The sequence below is a fragment of the Rana temporaria genome, chromosome 2 (genome assembly GCF_905171775.1).
Source record: "Rana temporaria chromosome 2, aRanTem1.1, whole genome shotgun sequence".
Taxonomy (NCBI): Eukaryota; Metazoa; Chordata; class Amphibia; order Anura; family Ranidae; genus Rana; species Rana temporaria.
In genome coordinates, this window is record NC_053490.1 from 371,865,430 (window position 1) to 371,888,944 (window position 23,515).

Below are 23,515 nucleotides of genomic sequence, written 5' to 3' on the forward strand. Positions count from 1 at the left end.
CCCAACACCGGCTCTCCCTCCTGACCAGGCCCTGACTCCGGGACGACACCAGCAACCACCTCCTCCTCCTCTTCATCATCATCCTCCTCCTCCTCCTCCTCGTCCTGGCCCTGGTCTCGGTGGAGCATTGCTGACTCCTCCTGCTCCACCAAGGCACTCTCCCCAGCCTCGAGCAGGCGATCTAGTGTCCTCTCCAGCATGAACACTATTGGCAGCACGCTATTGAGGCCGATTTGCTCACTGCTGACCATCTTGGTCGCCTGCTCGAAGGAGGACAACACTTGGCAGACCTGGTTTATCTGCCCCCACTCCGCACAGGCGATGAAAGGGAGTTGTGGTGAAGTCCTCTCAGTGCCTAGTTCCATCAGGTACTCCCTCACCGCCCTTTGCTGCTCCCACAACCTCTTCAGCATGTGGAGGGTGGAGTTCCACCGCGTCACACTGTCCACAATCAGCCTGTGAAGGGGCAGATTGTACTCCCGCTGCAACTTGGACAGGGACGCGGTAGCGGTTGGGGAGCGCCTGAAGTGGCTGGCAATCCTACGCGCCTTTGCCACAATGTCACTCAACCCTGGATAAGTGCGCAGGAACTTCTGCACCACCAGGTTGAGGACATGTGCCAGACAGGGCACGTGGGTCAGACTGCCAGCACTAAGGGCGGCGAGTAGGTTGCTGCCGTTATCGCAGACAACCATACCTGCCTGGAGCCTTCGGGGTGTCAGCCACTTCTGGACCTGAGCCTGAAGTGCTTTCAGCACTTCTTCTCCAGTGTGTCTCCGGTCCCCTAAACTAACAAGCTGGAGCACGGCCTGACAGCGCACGTGCCCCACACTTGAGTAGCTACGGGGGCGCTTGCTGGGAGGCTCAGCAGCTGCGGAGACAGTGGCTTGAGGGAGACCAGCAGTTCTCCCCTGGACACCCCGGGGCGGCACCACAAGATCGGTTGCCGCCGATCCCTCACCGACGCCTCGGAGGGAAACCCAATGGGCCGTGAAGCTGATGTAGCGCCCCTGCCCATGCCTGCTGGTCCAGCCATCCATTGTCAGATGAACCCTGTCGCTGACAGCGTGATCCAGCGACAGGGTTACATTCTGCACAATGTGCTGGTGTAGGGCAGGGACACCAGTCCTGGCAAAGAAATGGTGGCTGGGGACACGCCATTGGGGTTGGGCCTGCTCCAACATCTGCCTGAAGGGGTTGCTGTCAACTATGTTGAAGGGCAGCAGATGTTGGGCAATAACCCTTGCCAGGAGCCCATTGAGGGAACGCACACGTCGGTCTCCAGGGGGGAAGGGAGTGGTGCGGTCAAAGGCGTCTGAAATCGACGCCTGGCGCCGGACGGCAGTGCGGGACACAGACGCGGAGGGTGCTGTGGAAGTAGAGGTCTGGCTGCCGGTACCAGTACCTCTACTAGAGGGAGCGGGGGGGCATGACCTGCTGGAAAGAGATGAAGATGTGGCAGGGGCTGCTGTACCCTGCTCACTTGTGGTGGTGGCGCTGCTACCACCACCACGCTTCATCTCGTCATACACCGCCCAGTGGTTTATCCTCAGGTGCTGGTTCAGGGCTGTGGTACCCACCCGAGCCAAACACTTCCCTCTCTTCACCCTCACTTTACAAATCCGGCAGATGGCCACGGTAGGGTTGTCTGCCACCAGGGTAAAGTAATTCCAGACAGGTGACTTCAGCACCGCCCTCCTGTCAGATGGGGTGACGCTTACTTGCACCTGCTGGGACTCGGTGCGCACAGGTGGAGCTGCCTGCTGCTGCTGCTGCTGCTCCTCCTCCTGACACCTCCTGCTGCCATCACCAGTGGAGACCCTGACGATGGTCTCCCTGGTGGTGACCTGGCGCACCGTTTCACCAGGGTGCCTACCTTCCCCGTCGTCACTGACGTAGTGAGCCGACGCGTCAGATGGCAACCATGATGGGTCACCCTCTTCGCCCCCAGAGATGTCAGACCAAGGGCTGAAATGTGTTGGTCTGAGGGAACCAACTGACATGGAGCCTCTAGCCTGGCTCCGCTGTCCCCTCACCCACGCCTGGGTCTGACTAGGTGCTGCTGTTTCCTGCACCAAAACAGCAGCACCAGTTTGAAGGGATGTCTCTGGGATACTGCCAGCAGGTATCCCATCCTCCTCATCCATCCCTTCAAAAAGGTCCTGACCATCAGGACAGAGCTGGAGGTCTGCCTGATGCATGGCCTCCCCCAAGATATCCCTATCACTGTCGCTGTCGAACAGTAAGATGCTGGACTCTTGGGGGCTGGGGGGGGGGGTACTACAGGCACCGGAGTAATGGTGGTACTACTGTGAGTCGGGACCGACGACTCAGTGGCACTGCTGTGCCCCATGTAGTCCACCACTACTTCAGCCTGAGATGGCAATATCGGGCGGCTGCCCGATGGGAAGAACTCCCGGATCAGGCGTACTCCCCTTGCACCCGATCCTCTAACACTAGTAGGGGCACGAGAGGTACCCCGTGCTGGCAGCGATCCAGCACTGGGAGTAACTCCCCTACCCCTGCTGCCACGGCCACGGATGCCGCTCATTATTGCTGATATGTGTGTGGGGGGGGTAAACTTTATTGGGGGGGGGAAATGTGAACAAAATGTGTTTTTGTGTATTTTTTACAAGACAGGCACGCAGACAAAGACGTACACAGACAGCTACTAAACTATAAGAAAAGTAGTACACCAAAGACAAGGACTACAAAATTAAAGAAAAAAAAAAAAGCACTAAACAAACACTAACTTTTTTTTTTTTTTTTTTTTAAACACAAAACACAGACACTAAACACACACTAAGCTAAGCTAGATGAAATAAATGTACACTAACAGTGTGTACACTTACTACACAAAATTTAACTAAACTGAACACAAAACTTAGCTTTTAGAAAAGCTCTTTAGGAAAAACTAAACAAAATGTGAACTGAGATGCCTAGCAAATATCACTGAACAGCGAACCTGCAAGATCTAACAGTAACACAAGATGAACAAAACTTAGCTTTTAGAAAAGCTCTTTTAGAAAGCTCAGCAAAATGTGTTCTGAAATCTCTAGCAAATATCACTGAACAGCGAGGATTGCAGGATCAAACAGTAACACAAATGAACAAAACAGCACAAAACAGCACAAAACGTAGCTTTGAAAAAAGCTCTTGGGTCTATTGCTTTGAAAAAAGCAGTTGATATACTGGAAAAGATCCACTGGAATCACTAAATAGCAATGCTGGTGATGATCTAAATCAATCAGGAACAAAGACACAGGAACACAGAAACAGCCTCCACACTCTATAGCCAGCTTCTGAATCTGCAATGAAATGGTGCTGGGAGTGAGCTTATATAATGTCCATGCAGGCAGGTTCCTATTGGTTGCTAACCTCTGACGAGTGTGGAAGGAGAACTCTGATTGGCTCTGATGCAAAAGGGCGGAGCAAATAATCGCGCAATATTCCTATTGCCGAATATTCGCATTGCGAATATTCGGCAATATAAAATGATCGCTTCAGCTACTCGGCCCAAGGTCTCTAATCATACCAGCAATGCTTTTAGATGTCTATGGAGATCACTAGGATGTGATCTGTTTTAAAAATGAAACTGTAAAAATCGCTCTGATGCGGAAGATCGGGGCGAGGAAAGTAATCGAGCGATATTGCGTTTGCCGAATAATCGCATTGCGATCTTTCTGGAAAATTCAATGAACGCTTCAGCTACTCGGCCCAGGGTCTCTAATGATACCAGCAATGCTTTTAGACGTCGATGGAGATATCTAGGATGTGATCTGTTTTAAAAAAAAAATTGTAAAAAATCGAATATTCGGAATTGCGAATATTCACCGCGAATTTCGAAATATAGCGCGATTTCTCGAATATGCTATATTCGAGTCGAATATTCGCAATGCGAATATTCGTGAGCAACACTATTCATGACCTGGGTTTTCATGCTATTTGTTTGACCCCCAGGAGCCATTTCTCAATGTACCAAATGTTTTCTTTATTACAGAGTGTTGCAGTAAAAGGTGGTGATTTTAATATAATTTAGTAACATTTTAAGTACACTTAATTTTATGTGCCAAGCCTGTTGAGTTAGCTCTCGTGCCCACTGGTGCGGTTTGTCATGTGATTTGACAGTTCCACATTGCATGACAAGTCATATCCAATTGCTGGCAATGGAACCTGTCAAAGAAAAAGGTTCCTGCACTACTTTTTTCCAAGTTCATTAAGACTTGCATTGATTTTGTTTAAACAAAGTCGCTAGCTACAATTAAATCAGAGATGCAAATCGCACTGATCTGCCAATTTGAAATTTGCCCTGAAGTAGTGTACTTTCAAAGCCACACTGGTGTGAACCAAGGCTAAGTGATAAAAACTTCAAAATTTGATACTTTGTTAGAGGGTAAGAGAGAGTGTTTTGGGCAGTTCACAAAAACATCCAAAGGATAGAAAATAAAAGGTTACTATAGGTTTCTGGATTTTTAATTTTTAATGTTTGGTCTTTGTAATGTGGTGGAATTTTTCTTAATGTCACCTGTGTTTAGAGTTAGGGAAATGTGCCCTTACTGGCTTCGGTAAAAATCTTTTCAGGAAGTATGCATACAGCAACATGCCCCTCTAAGGAGGTAAGGAGTAATTAAAGGCCTCTGACAGACAATTATAACATTTCACTCTCTACTCAAAACTTTAACAAATAACTTTGTAAAGGCTCATAACAGTTTTTGTAGATCTTCCTAAACTAAATGTCTTACTAGTTTCTAAGGCACAATCTGTGTTAGTGAACATAACTTACTCCGAACAGTTAAGACACCCATGATGATATTGGTTATCACGGACCACATGATGTAGACTGCCCTTGCTTTAGGTCACTTTTTTTTTTTTCAAATGTGGGGCAAGAAACAGACACGTTTGTCCTATTGATTGATGTGAAATATGAGTTTAAATAATATTGCACTTTAAAAGTAACATATTAAGATAAAACGTTAAGGTGTCAGTGGCTGATTGGTTTTTAAAGGTGCTGGCTCCAGTATAGCCATTCCAACCCTAATCTTATTTAATTCGAGCGTTAACAAAATTTTCCAGGCATACAGTGAAATCAAAAAAAGCATCACTGCCCCCATCTATAACTGGCCATCGCAGTAAGCAGCATTGGGGGACGACATAAGATATAAACAGGGCCAAGGATAAATCCACAGGAAAAAGACCAAGTTTACTTACCGACCAGCTTGCAGACAACCAAATTAACCTGTCTAACAGTATGCGTTTGTAGCACTACCCCCCAAAGGAGCTGCTGGTTTGTTTTGGGTGGCACGTTACCTCTGTATCTCCGCCGTCTAGGGTACTTGATGAGAGTTGTAGTAAATGGAATGTCCACACAACAGGTGTGTTTTCTGTGCTTTTATTATCCAGCCGAGTAAAAACGGTTAAACAGTAGAAAGGTGAAGGGATAGCAAATAGGAGACAGTAGATCCAGGTATAACTGAACACGGGAAACAGTCCTGCTTCCAATGATATTTTACTTCACCACTCCAGCCGGAGTAGGTATAGCGCACCTGAACAGGCCTCTCTCATCAGCCTGGCAACCAGAATGCCACTCGAACTTAGATTTAAGTCTCTGCCACAGACCCTCCTATAAGATTGGAGACAATTATGGTCCGGAATCCTCTAGTAGATTCAGCACCCGGATCTCCTTCAGGTAGTTTTGCACAGTCAGTAGCTAACAGGCGACCAACATCCAGCCTGTCAGAACTCAGGTGGTCCCCGATGAATGGACAGGCCCCTCCTGGAACACCAGCCCCGTGCTTGGTATTCCCCGGACAGACTCCTCATCGGTCAGCTTCCTCCAATTGGATAGACAGCTCGGGACCCCCTCCAGATTGGGGACCCAGTCGACTACTGGGCCCACACAGTGGATCAATTGCTCCGGGTCAATGTGGTCCCGGAACCAGGAACACTGCTGCCCATGCACACCCTGGCCAGGAGGGCCAATGGTGTCGTGGAATGGCTACCCCAATGGTGGGCGCCATTGGGCGAGGTAACCTCGAGGTAATGGCGTTTGCCCCTTTATACCCCTCCCCAGCATGCACAGCGAGGCTGCCAACGCCCCCACTGGCCGCTAAGGAGTGGCACTCAGAGCACTTGACCACACTGCTGCCACCTGCCGTCTGGGGGTGACGGAAGTCCCCGGACGAAAGATCAGCCCACAGCACAGCCAAACTAGAGCAGAGACCCTAATTTAAACGATCAGATGAACTCAGAGCTAACTATTTCTCTGAATCCTTCCCCTAAATTTAACATAGCCCTGGCTCTGAAAGTAGCCAGGCGCTACACGTTAAACCAGGGGTTTAGTCTGCACGCATCTGCAAATGCATGCGTAAGCCACAGAGCATCTGTGGTCCCTAACACTAACTTATAAGTGTCTCCACAGTGGAAGCACATGCATTCTGATGGATAGGTGAGGGCAGGTTGACCGAAGGGAAGACCACCCTTTCTTAAAGGTACAGGAGCACACTGAGCTCCCAGGATGTAGCTCAATGACTGCAAAGGTCTTAGTGTGTTGCTTCAGTGGGTGCTTAGTGTGCTCCTGTACCTTTAAGAAGGGGTGGGCTTCCCTTCAGTCCACCTGCCCTCACCTATCCATCAGAATGCATGTGCCTCAACCGTGGAGACACTTATAAGTTAGTGTTAGGGACCACAGATACCAGGGTGCCGTGACGAGGCTTTGTGGCTTACACATGCATTTGCAAATGCGTGCAGACTAAATGCATAATGTTAGACAGGTTGATTTGGTTGTTTGCGAGTTGTCTGCGAACTGGTCGGTAAGTAAGCTTGGTCTTTTTCCCTTGGATTTATCCTTGGCCCTGTTAATACAGTTAAATCAGGATATGGTAGATTTAATCAAACAATGGATGAAATTAATTTGTGGTCACTATTACCTAGATTTTCCTTAAAGTGGAGCTCCAGGCTCCTTCAGAAAAAAAATTAAAGTCAGCAGTTACAAATACATGTACCTGTCAACGAATCCAGAGGTGTCTTCACCCTAGCCGATTTTTCAATCGACTCTCAGGTGCTGCCGCATTTTACCTACTGCACATGCTCGAAACACGCTGTGCTTTGTGAATGTCTGGCAGTGGGGGAAGGAGGAGGGGGGCATCTTCCAGCTGGGTTCACCACAGCTAAATCAGTTGGAAGTGGGAGCGGGTACCTTTTAAAAAGAGTTGTCCGCTTCCCCTTCCCTTGAAAGGTGCCAAATGTGGCAGTGGAAGGGGGGGGAGCGGGTACCTCTCAAAACAAGGTGTCCGCGCCCCGTCCCCCAAAAGGTGCCAAATGTGGCAGCGGAGGGTGGGGGGAGGCAAACAAGTAGAGCTTCCCCTTTTGGGTGGAGGTACGATTTAAGATGAGCATTGTGTAATAAGCTATGCATTACTCATAGCAAAACAGCAAAGGAAAAGCAATACCATAAGCCAAAACTTGCATTCCTGAAGATGAATTTGTCAGTCAAATCTAATAGATTCCACAGAGTGTATCAAGATTTGTAAATTAATTTACTTACTGGACTTCTAAAACAGAATAGTACCACTGAAGTTTTACATTTTAATCACTGCAATGGAGTACATATCTGTGTTAATGGGAGGCTGAAACTAAGGATACACTGGAATTCTGCATAAATGCAAGTTGTTCGAAAGCACAAGATGAAAATGATCAGGCCATATATCTAAATTAAAATAGAATGTAGATCAAAGATGTATTTAGTTAAAGGCCCAGATTTGTTCTGAACATTCCACGGGACTTTGACCCAGTGAAAGATGAACAGATTAGACTACTGAGAGAAACATTCTTTCATAAAGGAAATGAAGAATTATGACATTAAATATATGACTAATATGCCCTGCATCCTGCTTCATGCAATGTATGACTTAGGAAAGTCTACGTGCTTTCAAAAGAAAACATGTTTAACAGAAATGTATTTTTCCTTCTATTTTGTTGGAAGCAAATTCAATTATTTTGGTCTCTTACATTCTCTCTAGTCCATCAAAACTAAATATGCGCAATGTTACAAAAACAGTGGTTTGTTAAAATGACATAAAACTTGTCTTTTAAGACAAAATAAAAAAAAAAACTTGTACATCTTGTTGTGTAAACACAACTTAAATAAAATTTTTACCCATAACAATCCGGATAAGAAATAATGAGGTAGATTCACGTAGGACTTACGCCGACGTATCTTCTTATACGCCGCGTAAGTCCACAGATGCGCCGTCGTATCTATGCGCCATATTCTTTAAACCAGATACGCCTGAATTCTGGCTCCATCCGACCGACGTAAGTCTCCTACGCCGTCGTATCTTGGGTGTATATTTATGCTGGCCGCTAGTGGCGCTTCCATTGATTTACGCGTCGAATATGTAATTGACCTAGATACGCCGATTCACGAACGTACTTGTGGCCGTCGCAGTAAGCTACGTCGTTTACGTAAGGCGTACGTCCGACGTAAAGTTATCCCACCTAAAGCAGGGGTAAGTCATGTTAGGGTATGAACGTCGGAACAGCCGTCGTATTGAGCATGCGCGCGCATGCACCGTTCATTTCGGCCATTCATTTACATGGGGTCACGGTTAATTTGAATACAACACGCCCACTACCTTCCAAATTTGAATTAGGCGGGCTTACGCCGACCCATTGATGCTACGCCACCGAAACTTAGGGAGCAAGTGCTTTGTGAATACTGCTCTTGCCTCTCAGAGTAACGTCGACGTAGCGCATATGAGATGCGCTACGCCCGCTTAACGAAACGGCGAGCTACCTGAATCTAGCTCAATGTTCTTTAGCAGGGAACATGCATTCCACATGTAGCGGTACCCCCTTGAGGGCTGCTATTAGACTCTTTACCCCACTGATTACCTCGACTCTGCAAAATAGGGCCGAAAAATAGAGAACAGCTGAGCATGTGCAGAGCAGGGTGAGACAGTGTATTTCTGGATTTATAGTTATAGTATATACTAGTATAGTATAATAGTATAATAGTATAGGCACTTCTTTTTAATGTTTTACATTGCTATACCTGCAAAAGGGGCCAGCATGAAGCGATCTAGCAAGACTTAAAGTGGTTGTAAAGTCAAAAGGTTTTATCTTAATGCAAACTCTGGTGAAAAAGAAAAAAAAACTTGTAAGCTCATACTAGCTTATTATGAAATACTTACCTTAGAACAAAGCCCTCCGGCGGTGCCCGTACAGCGATGAGACGGCTGACATCTTCCTTGGTGTTTCCTTTGTGTTTGCGGGCTCCAGCGCTGTGAGTGGCCAGAGCCATGGTGACGTCATTCCCACACACATGCGCAGGAGCCGCCGTTTACGGCACTGACTCTGAAGGTCCAGCACTGTAAGCTAGACCTTCAGAGCAAGTTTATTAGATATTCACAGTACTTACAGGTATAGGCTTACCTGTAGGTACAAGTAAAAAAATTGTGTTTACTTCCTCTTTAGTTCATCTCAATCCAGCAATGTTGCACGAGTGTATTGGTGGCCCGGGACTCTCCCTCCTTTTGGCTGAGATGGCAGCGTGGCTCCTTTGACTCCCACTGCTGTGAATCAAAGTCAGTTAGCCAATAAGGAGATAGGGGGCAGGACCGAGCCGCGGCTTTGTGTCTGAATGGACACAAAGAGAAGCGGCTCAGGGGCACTCAACAGGAGTGAGGGGGCAGAAGAGCCGGCAAGGGACCCGAGAAGAGGAGGATCTGGGCTGCTGTGCAAAACCAACTGCATAAAGCAGGTAAGTATAACATGTTTGTTATTTTTATATAAAAAAAAACAGAGACTTTAGTATCACTTTAATTTCCTAACTAAAGTTCTATTATTAGGCTATTTATTTTAGTAATTCTATGGCAAAATAAATTACAGGTTGCAAACTGTGGGCAGTAACCTATGGTACTCAATCAAATATTATCGCCTAGTGATAGCAAACACCTAGGCATATGGGCTATGGGTCTAGCAGCCCAAATGTCTGGTTCATCAGGCTGGTACATTGAGGTTGCATTTACACCTGAGCGTTTCATTTTCAGGCAGAAAGTTGCACGTTTTTGCCGCAATTTTGCATAGGTAAAAAGGTCACCAATGTAAAAAGCATAAAAAAAATGCCTGTAATCTGCCCAAGCTCATGTACTTTTTTGGGCTTCAGAGGTTTTTCTTCAGGCTACGCTCAGATGTGAACAGGGGCCATTTAAATGAATAGGATTTTGATTGTTGGACATTTTTCGGGCATTTGTCTGGCGTTTTATGAGCTGAAAACGTTCAGGTGTGAATGCAGCTTTAACCCCCGAACACACGATCGGAATTTCCGATGGAAAAAGTCTGACCGTGTGTAAGCCCCATCGTAGTAATTCCCATGAATTCCATCAGAGTTTACATAGAGAACATGTTCTATTTTACTCTGATGGAATTCCTTAGGAATTCCGATGTGAATTTGGTCAGACAAAGGTCCGATCGTGTGTACAGGGCATAAGGGTGGAACCAAACATAAATTACCTTATTTAAAATAGAAATTCGGGAGCAATGGCATGCCAGTTCCAGCTATGCAAATAATATAATTGCTTTTTTATTTTTTAAGACAGTTACTGTTCAAAGGGGATATCTGGAAACCCACTGTGGGTATGGAGATGGGTGTATGGGATTGTACTGTGTTTTTTATTTTGTTTGTTTATTTTTTTTTGTGGTGGAACTGGATGGACTTTTTTTCAACCTGACTAACTATAAATTCCCATCTATCTTTTCCCATGACATTCTGGGGTAGATCCACGTACCTGGGCGCATTGATACGCTGGGCGCAGCGTATCTAAGATAACATAAAACACGCCCCCATTACATCCATTTGAATTCCGTGCCCTTACGCCGCAAGAGATACACTACGCCGCCGCAACTTTTTTTTCCCACAATCCACAAAGAATTTGCGCCGTAAGTTACGGTGGCGTAGTGTATCTCTGGCGGCGTAAGGGCACGGAATTCAAATGGATGTAATGGGGGCGTGTTTTATGTTATTACGTCGTGACCCGACATAAACAACGTTTTATTTTAACTGCGCATGCGCCGTCCGTGGGGGTATCACAGTGCGCATGCTCGAAATTAACCCGGAAAAAGCCAATGCTTCCGACGGTGACGTCATTCTACGCAAATCCCTATTCGCGAACGACTTACGCAAACAACGTAAAAATTTCAAAATTGTACGTGGGAACGACGGCCATACTTAACATTGAGTACGCCTCATAACAGCACCTTTAAAGCGGTAGTTCACCCTCCTTCACCTCATTATTCCATTACTTTCGGCATCGTAGCGCGAGCTACGGTATGCCGGTCTTAAATTTTTAATCCCCGTACTCACTGTGCTATTGTTGATTGAAGAATCCGACTCCCGCGGGGAATGGGCGTGCCTATGGAGAGGGAGGATGATTGACGGCCGGCTCTGGCACGTCACGCTCCCCGAAGACAGCCGGAGTAGGTCTCGGCTATTCACAGCGCCTGCGCACAGGCTATGCGCAGGCGCCGTGAATAGCCAAGCCTATTTCGGCTATTTCCGGAGAAGCGTGACGTGCCAGGGCCGGCCGTCAATCACCTTCTCTCACCATAGGAACGCCCATTCCCCGGATTCTTCAATCAACGATAGCACAGTGAGTACGGGGATTAAAAATTTAGGACCGGCATACCGTAGCTCGCGCTACGATGCCGAAAGTAATGGAATAATAAAAAAAAACATTTTTTTTTTTTTAACAGGGTGAACCCCCGCTTTAACTATATGCCGGAAAAAGCCGAACGAAAACGACGTAAAAAAATGCGCCGGCCGGACTACGTTCGTGGATCGCCGTAAATAGCTAATTTGCATACTCAACGCGGATTTCGACGGAAACGCCACCTAGCGGCCGCCGAAAAATTGCATCTAAGATCCGACGGTGTACTAAGACGTACGCCTGTCGGATCGATCCCAGATGCCATCGTATCTTGTTTTGTGGATACAAAACAAAGATACGACGCAGGAAATTAAAAATTATGCCGGCGTATCATTAGATACGCCGGCGTAATCCTTTTGTGGATCTGCCCCTAAGTCTTTACATATCGAACAGTGTTCCTCATAAACAACTACAGCAGAAACTATATGTCGGTACATTGTTTTGCCTTTTTATATTTTATGACCTCTGTGTATGGACAAAGTAAAAAATCTCTGACCAGGATTAGCGTCTGTAGTTGTTTTTATAGTGTATTAATGAAGGAATGCACATTGTAAATGGTTTTCTTATTGTTCTATACTAACACACTAATAACACAAAACAGTCAAGGAGGGCCAAAATTGAAACCGAATGCTCTAAACTAAGCATTTACAGGGATGCCTACTTTGTATCGTTACATAGAATGAATCAGGGCTACAGGATTGCAAAACCTACACAAAATGCAGAAAAGCTTGAACTAAATATTTATATACTGATAATTAAAACAAGGTATTCTGCATAGCGATGTAGGGTATGAACACGCAAATTTTGCTTTTAATCTGTTGTATTTAATTCTGAGTACTGCCAGTATAAAATGCATTTAAAAGTCGTTTTTTTTTTTCCTGCCAGCCAAAGCAGAAAACAACCCAAAAGCTTTAATCAAAGGTCAGTAAAATATATTTGCTGGCAGTTCAAGGCTCCCCCCTCCTTCTGCATGGGCAGAATTTATAGAGTGTTAGAAATGGAAGCCTGAATAACAAGGATTGTGAGCTGCTCTCAATGTTAATCCACACTAAATCTATATCTGGTAAATTCATGGGGAAACACCATAGACAGCAGTATGAACCACTTTAAAGTCCCTCTATTTATAGCAGCTAGCGGTAATAGGAGAGTTCATTCACATGAGTTTATCGTATACATAGCATATTGTGACTGGATAACCCGCTATATAAAAAGAAATCTGTAAATTGTACTCACGTCAATAAGGTAAATACTGCAATTTCTGCAACCCTGAATAGGAAGGGGCTCCATGCTGTGCCAAGGTACACAGAACTATAAGTGTGGTTTAAAGGGCATCATTTTTTTTAAAACTGCCACCCTAGTTTTATACACAAATAAGAGTGCCTATATATTCTGCCAGACCAGTTCCATTGAATGACCAGCCCACACAAAGGTTATCTTTCCGTTTTTAAAAGATGCTGGAAAGTTAAACCGCCCAACAGTTTCTTAAATCCCCTTAGGGACGGTTGCTATTAAAAGCTTTCACCCACTTAGAAGTATTCATGTTCTTTTGTTACAGAGCATTGAATCACAGTGGTTTTCATTTAGTTTGACACAGATCAACAGAAATAAACACTTTCATGTTTAGTTGAAAACAGCTCTCTGCATAGTGATTTAAATTACTTACAATGAAAAGCACAAAATGAGGCAAAAAAATAAAGAAAGAAAAACTCATTGCATGAGATAATATATTGGGTTAAAAAGAGACCATTTGAGTGTAGTAAAGGGGTTTAAATTATTGTAGTATAAACTCACATCTATAATGGGGTCCAGGCCAAGAGGTAGACAATAGAAGCAATTGCCTTAGGTTCTTTAGCTGTAGGGGGGGGGTGCAAAGAGAGCAGGAACTGCTACCTATGCTGCTGTTGTAGTTCACTGCTCTTTGTGGGGGGTGCTTTGGCATTTTTGCCTTGGGTGCTTGGAAGGACCTTGTACAATACTAATATGAAAAGTTTAAATTTCTGGTGAAACTTGAAAAAAAAAACTGTTCACCGACGATCCTCATGCAACCTGACATCAAGTCAAGTCCATCAAGTCCAACTTATGTTCAGATATTCAAAGCTGATACAGACCAATCCACAAAGACTCAAGGCTGTAACTGTTGCCAAAGGTTCCTCTATTAAATAATGGCTTGAATGGGTGGCTACAGCCAGAAGTTATTTAGATTTTTTTTTATCATTGTAAATAAATTCAATCACTTTTCACTGACATTGGAGATCATTTCTGTTGATCAGTGTCAAATACACACTTAAAATCATTGTAATTCAATGCTCTGTGACAAATACTACATGTTATAAGAACTGCATTTGTAATCTGGCCCTGGTTGTCACTAGACTGACCATGCCTTACTGTATAATGCAAAACAAGCTAAAATGCGCAACTTGTCTTATTAGTCATGGTTTGATATTTATGATATGATCTAATTTCTACACAGACATACTGAATCATTCAAAGTACCAGTATAGGTAAAGTTCATCCAGGGAAAATCTGATTGCCTCTCAGGGGGATCAGAAAGGATTTTTTTCCCCTGCTGTAGCAAATTGCATCTGAGGAAGGAGGCTGTGCCCTCCAAAACATGTTATCCTGACAACTACACCGTCCTCTATCAGTTGGCTTCACCAGAGCTCTCCCTGGGACAAGTGTTGTAGGCACCCCACAGCCCTCTCTTGACCGGCCGTCTCTTCAGTCAGTGAGCGGCTCACTGGCGGCCTGGCAGCATCTGCTTGATGAGCCTGTGTCTGTGGAGCGAGCCCATCCATCCATCGGTCTTCTTATCCACTCTGAAGCATGGATGTGTCCATTGCTAAGGCTCTCTACTAGTGGTGCACCAAAAAAAGTGCAGATAATGGTGTCGAAAAAGGGGCAGGACCATCCCGCCTGGTGTATAATCCCAGCACCCCTGTCAGAGTCTCCCCTACCTCCTGCATATCTCATTGGTGTCATCAACTACAGCCTCCCCAGTGCCTGGTAGCGCGATCTCAAGCTGTGTGTCAGAGATCTGAATTGACATGCAGCCGATGTAACAATGTCCCTGCATCCTAGACCGCCTCTTGTGATAGGCGGCACACTGATCCAATGCTAGGAATCATTGTGCTGTGTGTCATAGGAGGCAGGGACATCGTTACAGTGGCTGCACAGTGATTCAGATCTCTGACACACAGCGTGAGATCGTGCTACCAGGCACTGGGGAGGCTGTATCTCCTGGTCACTGGTTGGCTGTACATGATTGAACAGGAAAACAGGTAATACAGCCACCCAGGTGTACTTCAGGTAATGCAGGAAGAGCTTCAATGACCCACGGATCAGTGAGAGACCAATGAGACACAGGGAAACAAATTTGAGTGTGTTCATAAGATCTCTGACTTTTACTGAATACTACAGTGCCTTATATGCAAAAGTAAGGGGCTGTGTTTTAATGCATATGTTTCTAAAAGTAATACACACTCAGTACTTTCTTATCATGATTTAAACTGCTGACTTTAGTTAACAAGAACTAGCAGATGATTTTGCTTATACAACAGGCTGCTCTGTGTCTCAGCTTAACCACAATGACTCACAGGATGTGTTTCTATGCAAACTGTCAGTCAAAACACATACATTAAAAAGTTAATTTCTACTTAAAGAAAATGGAGTCAGTTATTTATACATTCTATTACAATGATGGTCACTGGTAGGCTGCATTTCATGGGCACTGGCAGGCTGTACACGATGGGCACTGGTAGGCTGTACATGATGGACACTGGTAAGCTGTACATGATGGGCACTGGCAGGCTGTACACGATGGGCACTAATAGGATGTACATGATGGGCACTGGCTGGCTGTACATGATGGGCACTGGCAGGCTGTACATGATGGGCACTGGTAAGCTGTACATGATGGGCACTGGCAGGCTGTACATGATGGGCACTGGCAGGCTGCATAGCATTGGCACTGGTGGGCTGCTGCATCTGATGGGCACTGGTAGGTTGCTGCTTCTGATGGGCACTGGTGGGCTGCTGAATCTGATGGGCACAGGCAGGTTGTTGAATCTGATGGGCACAGGCAGGCTGCAGGGCATGGGCACTGGCGGGCTGCTACATATGATGGGCACAGGCACTGGTGAGGCTGCATGGCAGGCACAGGCAGGCTACTGCATCTGATGGGCACAGATACTGGTGAGGCTGCATGAAGGGCACAGGCAGGCTGCTGCATCTGACAGGCACTGGTGAAGCTGCATTTGATGGACACTGGTGAGGCTGCATTGATCTCTTCATGTCTGCAGTCTGTGACAGTCTCCTGTAGCATGTCTGCTAGAGGTGCACCGAATGGCAATTTTGCTAGTAGTATTAGCAGTGTGTTTAAGTTTAAGTAAGAGATTGCAGACATGATACAAGAGATTGTTAGAGACTGGGGACATGATACAAGAGATGGTCAGAGACTGCAGACTGCATTTTTTCTGATCTTTTTGCACTAAAGGTGCCAATAATGGCCAACAATAAATTCATATTAATTTAAATTGATGATATTAATTAAAAAGTTGAATATAAAACAATTGTATATAAAAATATAAATATTTAAAAAAAACGGTTTCAGTCTTCGGCCTAGTGTATTTTTCATTTTCGGTATCGGTTTTGGCACCAAAAAACCCATTCGGTGCACCCCTACTCTCTCACTTGTGAGTAGGGTTGTCCTGATACCACTTTTTTAGGACCGAGTACAAGTACCGATACTTTTTTTCATGTACTAACCGATACCGATTACCGATACTTTTTTTAAATGTGTCCATGTGTCCCCAAATGCAGCCATGTGTCCTCAAATGCAGCCTTGTCCCCAAATGCAGCCTTATCCACAAATAGAAAGCCAAGCCCCCCCCCCCCGCCGCCGCCGCCTAGTTGATCAGCGCGGGGAACATTACAGCTTTCATTTGAATAGCTGTGTGTTTTTCGCCGCGTCTTGTCATATATACGCCCCTTCAACTTGTCCGGGCACTTTGATAGACAGACCACCCATCCAATCAGATGGATGATCTGTCTATCAAAGTGCCCGGACAAGGGGGAGGGGCTATATATGACGAGGCGTGGCGGGGAACACACAGCTATTCAAATGAAAGCTGTAATGTTCCCCGCGCTGATCAACTAGATGGCGGCGGCGGGGGGGGCTTGGCTTTCTCTTTGGGGACAAGACAACAGCAGCAGCTCTCTCCGCCCGCTCTTCACCCCCTCTCCGCCTGCTCTCCGCCCCCTCTCCACCTGCTCTCCGTCCCCTCTCCACCCGCTCTCCGAAAAAAATAAAAAGCATTGGGAGCATTTGCGCGAGTACAAGTACTCGCGCAAATGCTCAGTATCGGTCCCGCTACCGATACTAGTATCGGTATCGGGACAACCCTACTTGTGAGCGTATAGATTTTATTCTTTTATATCCAACAAAAGACGTTATTGCACCATGAGCCTTTTTGCTCGTATTTCCTTTTGTTTTCACAGTTATCAATTTCCCGTTGATCACTGAGCTGCAAGGAGCATGATGCTGGCCAGATTGTTTCACATTAAGTATTCTCATGAAGGGATTCCTTGGTCAGTGTGTTATCACTTTGGGTTGAACATTTCTAGCACAAAGACTATTTTTGTTGTATTTTTTGGAGCAAATTGGAGCATGCTTTGCTGGGGTTTTTTGCCTTCCTCTGGATCAACTGTGGGTGAGGGATTTTGTATATGGGATTGTATTTTTATTTGTTGGTTGAACTAGATGGATTTTTTTTTCAACCTGACTAAATACAGTATCTGACAAAAGTGAGTACACCCCTCACATTGGTTTAAAATATTGTATTATATCTTTTCATGTTTGCTTTAATGTAAAGTAGTGAGTGTACAGCTTGTATAACAGTGTAAATTTGCTGTCCCCTCAAAATAACTCAGCACACAGCTATTGATGTTTAAACCGCTGGCAACAGTAATGAGTACACCTCTAAGTGAACATTTTCAAATTGGGCCCAAAGTGTCAATATATTGTGTGGCCACCAATATTTTTCAGCACAGCCTCCACCCTTTTGGGCATGGAGTCCACCAGAGCTTCACAGGTTGCCACTGGAATCCTCTTCCACGCCTCCATGACGACATCACAGAGCTGGTGGATGTTAGAGACCTTGCACTCCTCTCACCTTCCGTTTTGAGGATGCCCCACAGATGCTCAATGGGGTTTAGGTCCGAAGACATACTTGGCCAGTCCATCACCTTTACCCTCAGCTTCTTTAGCAAGGCAGTGGTCGTCTTGGAGGTGTATTTGGGGTCGTTATTATGTTGGAATACTGCACCTGCGGCCAAGTCTCCGAAGGGAGGGGATCATGCTCTGCTTCAGTATGTCACAGTAAATGTTGGCTTTCATGGTTTCCTCAATGATCTGTAGCCACCCCAGTTCCGGCAGCATTCATGCAGCCCCAGACCATGACACTCAAGCCACCATGCTTGACTGTAGGCAAGACACACTTGTCTTAGTACTGCTCACCTGGTTGCCACCACACACAATTGATACAATCTGAACTAAATACGTTTATCTTGGTCTCATTAGACCACAGAACAGCAATCCATGCCCTTAGTCTGCTTGTCTTCAGCAAATTGTTTGTGGGCTTTCTTGTGCATCATCTTTAGAATAGATTTTCTTCTGGGACAACAGCCATGTAGACGAATTTGATGCAGTGTGCAGGGTATGGTCTGAGCACCCCTTCAACTTCTGCAGCAATGCTGGCAGCACTCATACAACTATTTCCCAAAGACAACCTCTGGATATGAAGCTGAGCACATGCACTTAACTACTTTGGTCGACCATGACGAGGCCTGTTCTGAGAGGAACCTGTCCTGTTAAACCGCTGTATGGTCTTGATCACCATGCTGCAGCTCAGTTTTAGGGTCTTGGCAATCTTCGTATAGCCTAGGACATCTTTATGTAGTGCAACAATTCTATTTTTTAGATCCTCAGAGAGTTCTTTGCCATGAGGTGCCATGTTGAACTTCCAGTGACCAGTATGAGAGAGTAAGAGTGATAACACCCAATTTAACACACCTGCTCCCCATTCACACCTGAGACCTTGTAACACTAACAGGTCACAAGATACCAGGGAGGAAAATGGCTAATTGGTCCCAATTTGGACATTCTCACTTAGGGGTGTACTCACTTTTGTTGCCAGCGGGTTAGACATTAATGGCAGTGTCATTTCTTTAGTGTTGTCACATGAAAAGTTATAATAATATATTTACAAAAATGTGTATTACTTACCTTAGATCGAAGCCTCCGCAGCGGTCCACATCTCCCCGTCTGGCCGGCGAAATCTCTCACGGCGCTTACTTCCGAGTATCGCGGCTCCAGCGCTGTGATTGGCCGGAGCCGCAATGACGTCACTCCCGCGCATCCGCACGGGAGCCATCGGTAACGGCACACGGACTGAAGCAACGGTGCCATTGCTTGAGTTTTCCTCAATGCGCATGTGCCGATGACATCACTTTTTGCGATTCGGCACTGCATGCTTTAACAGACAATTGCACGGTTGTGCAACGTGGCTCCCAAACAAAATTGACCTCCTTTTCTTTCCCACAAATAGAGCTTTCTTTTGGTGGTTTTTGATCACCTATGCGATTTTTTTTTTTTGCGCTATAAACAAAAAATAGCGACAATTTTTAAAAAAACTATATTTTTTACATTTACTATAATAAATATCCCCAAAAAATCTATAAAAAAAATTTTTTTTCCACAGTTTAGTCTGATACGTATTCTTCTACAAATTTTTGGTAAAAAAAAATCGCAATAAGCATTTATTGATTGGTTTGCGCAAAAGTTATAGCGTCTACAAAATAGGAGACTGTTTTATGGCATTTTTATTAATAATTAGTTTTTACTAGTTATGGAGCAACCACTATACATAGGTACTTGAGGGAAAAAAATTGTCACTAGGATTTAGTATTAATAATGTTTCTATGTAATATTGCAGTATTTTCAGTCACTAAAGTATATGCAATTTTTTTTATATACATATATATATATATATATATAGTTTTCAATTCAACACTTACAATTAAGGTTGGTAGCACAGTTGCAATCAATTGAACAGCGCCACAATTACTTCACTCCCTCCACTCCATTCATTTACTCCACTTAGGTGGTAGTAATTAGTAGAGGCAGCAGTTCTCTTGATTCTCGTTTTTACTATCATACTCCATCTCCCTGTTGGTACTTTTTCTTTCCTTTGCGCGGAATCACATATACCTATTTTATGTTCTTATGAAAATGAGTAAATGGTTGCTCTTGCTTGTAGCAGATTGATGACATCATCCCAACACAGTCCCTAGACTGGAGCTAAATTTTAATGGCTTGTAATGACAAAAGATAAATCTTTTTTGAATAATAATTATGTTGTTGTATATAATGACTTGTCCCAAATGTATTCATGCAGTAAAGCAGTTGGAAGATCCTCTTTAGTCCTTTTAAATTTAGCAGTATCACTATGTATAAATTAACTTGACAATAAATGTGTGACTAATTTGCCAGATCCAAATCATTTACATTGTTTTCCTTAAGGCAATATAATGCTTTTATTCTGTAAATTTTTTATTTTATTTTTTTAAAACAAGTCATGTTTCTTTATTATTATAAGCCAACAAATATGTTTGAAAAAAAATATTTAACACTTAAAGTGGAACTAAACCCATCAATTTAAGTTTTCTAAAACAGTTACATTCAGAGCATGCCTTGAATGATAATTGTCACCGTTGCCCTAAGCCGAACTGTCAAGTCATCCAATGGCTGGGGTGATTGCCATGTGCAGCACCATAGCAACCTCAGGTCAAACAGAGGCTAAGGTGGCGGAGGGTGACTACAGAGGATAGGGGGGTTTTGTTCTGCTTTAAGTTTTTAATCAGTTTTTTTAAAACTTTGCAAAGTTCAGTTATTCTGGGACTATTGGGTTTCACTGCCACCTGCAGGAGAAACTGAACCCTGACAAAAAAAAAACATTAGCCAGCCAGGTTTAACCCCTTCCACTCCCAGCATGCTTCAGTTTTGTAGAAAAGCAGTAAAGGACAAACACAGAGGGGTGGGAACATGCGTCCCTTAATGAACTCAAAGAATTGTAGGTGTACTGTAGATCCATGATGCCCTACAGTCGCTGACACATATCTGCTAACATCACTTCGCTCCCACTAAATGACAGCTTATATATAACTATGGGGTGGTGTCTCTGGGGTGACATCATTGCCAAAATATGGACATGACCATGTTTGGTCAATAACAGGTCCTATAATAATTTGGTCAATAATCAGGTCTTAGATTACTTTCTGTAGAGCACATCTGAGTTTTCCAGATTTGCTGGTTGGAAGCTGAAGAGCGGGTAATTTGAGTGGAGAGTGAAAAACAGTTTTGCCTTTGACTGTTGGTGATTGCTGTGTATGCATTTTAAGTTTTTTATTTTTTTTTTTGCAGATTTTTAACACCTTTTCTGTCTATAAATAGCCCTTTTATTCTTTCCTTCCTTCAGACTACTGATTAAGGGTAGTGGTTAATTGGCCACAGGTAATTCAGGTCCTATATAACTTCCTGTAAGGCTCATTTCTGAGCTTGCCACCTTTTTTCTTGCTGGAACTGGGAAAATGTGTGATAGCAAGATTGAAGGTTTTGTTCAGTGCACAGTGTGCTACATGTATACAACAATGGAGCAAAAGCTCCAGGATGGATACCGCTGCGACAGATGTGAGTAGGTTGCCTTTCTGGAAGCTTGCATTATAGATCTGGAGAAGCAAATTGCAACATTGGGCAGAACTGACAACCTTGAAAGGGGTCCTCTGGCTAGTAGAGTTAATGGGGAGGGTGGAGGGGTAAGTCAGAATTATCAGGTAGGAAGATGGGTTAATGTAGTTAGAGGAAGTGATAGGGGCTCACCGAAAAGGAAGGCTAGCCCTGGGTCTGAGCACCCTAACAGATTTGCCAAGTCGTGTGAAGATATGGGGGTGGCAAGCTCAGAGGTGGCAGCCATAGATGCCACTTCTACCTCTAACAACCGAGAAAGCAGCCCATCTAGTAGGGGTGGTGAGGGGAGTGCAGGTAGGCCTAGACAGTTGGTGGTAATAGGGGATTCTTTCATCAGAAGGACTGATATAATAATTTGTCGCCAGGAATGCCTCAACCGAATGGTTTGCTGTCTTCCTGGTGCCAGGGTTCGACATGCAGTGGATCAGGTTGATAAATTACTGGCAGGGGCTGGGCATGACCCAGCTGTCTTAGTCCACATTGGAACCAATGACAGAATATATGAAAGTTGGAGGCTCCTTAAGAACCAATTTATTTTTATGTATTTCACAATCAAGGTGTTTATTGGAAGATTAATCAAAGTGTACAGGTGACATATCCATTACAATGCATACAGAGATCTTGTACAAATAAAAGAGAAACATATGTCAGTTAACAGTAAAATGTGGCACTATTTGGAATGGCTTAGTACAAATGATTAAGAATGAAAAGACAACAACTGAAATAATATTTTATGAGAGGGGGGGGGAGACAACAAAAAAGGGGGGGGGGGGGGGGGGGGGGGGGGAGGGGGGAGAGGGAGAGAGAGAAGTTAGCAGATGGGGATAATCGAGAGAGATCATGTATAGTACAAATTCAAATATAGCAATGAGTAAGTTGAGTACCTAACAGTAGAGGTGCACCAAAATGGAAATTTCAGAACCGAAACGAAACCGAAATAAAAAAAAATGTCAGGCCGAAACCGAAACCAAAAATGACCCATACCAAAAATGACAGTATATATTTTAAATAAAATGTATTTTTATATTTTAAATAAAATGTATACATTTTTATATAACACATTGCTAATAGTATTAGCAAAATTTCCATGCGATGCACCTCTAGCAGATATGATGAAGGAGATGGCCAGAGACTGCAGACTTAGTACAGGAGATGGCCAGAGACTGCAGACTTAGTACAGGAGATGGCCAGAGACTGCAGACTTAGTACAGGAGATGGCCAGAGACTGCAGACTTAGTACAGGAGATGGTCAGAGACTGCAGATGTGGTACAGGAGATGGTCAGATGCTGCAGACGTGGTACAGGAGATGGTCAGAGACTGCAGATGTGGTACAGGAGATGAATGCAGCCTCACCAGTGTCCATCAAATGCAGCCTCACCAGTGTCCATCAAATGCAGCTTCACCAGTGTCCATCAAATACAGCTTCACCAGTGTCCATCAAATGCAGCTTCGCCAGTGCCTGTCAGATGCAGCCTACCAGTCAGATGTAGCAGCCTGCCTGTGCCCTTCATGCAGCCTCACCATTGTCTGTGCCCATTAGATGCAGCAGCCTGCCGGTGCCTGTCATGCAGCCTCACCAGTGCCTGTGCCCATATGTAGCAGCCCGCCAGTGCCCATGTCATGCAGCCTCACCAGTGCCTGTGTCCATCAGATGCAGCAGCCTGCCAGTGCCCATGACATGCAGCCTGCCAGTGCCCATCATGTGCAGCCTGCCAGTGCCCATCATGTGCAGCCTGCCAGTGCCCATCATGTGCAGCTTGCTAGTGCCATGAGGTACAGCCTACCAGTGCTTGGTAATGCATGTCACACTGTGTGTTAAAGCAGGTTATGAATCGCTGTGCAGCTGCTGTAACAATGTCTCTGATCCAGCATCGCCGGCGGCCTCTCCTCTCCATCCATTCTACATAGAGTACACAGCCTCCCTAGTGCCTGGTAATGCATGTCACACTGTGTATCAAAGCAGCATCCGAATCGCCGTGCCGCAGCTGTAACGATGTCTCCAGCATC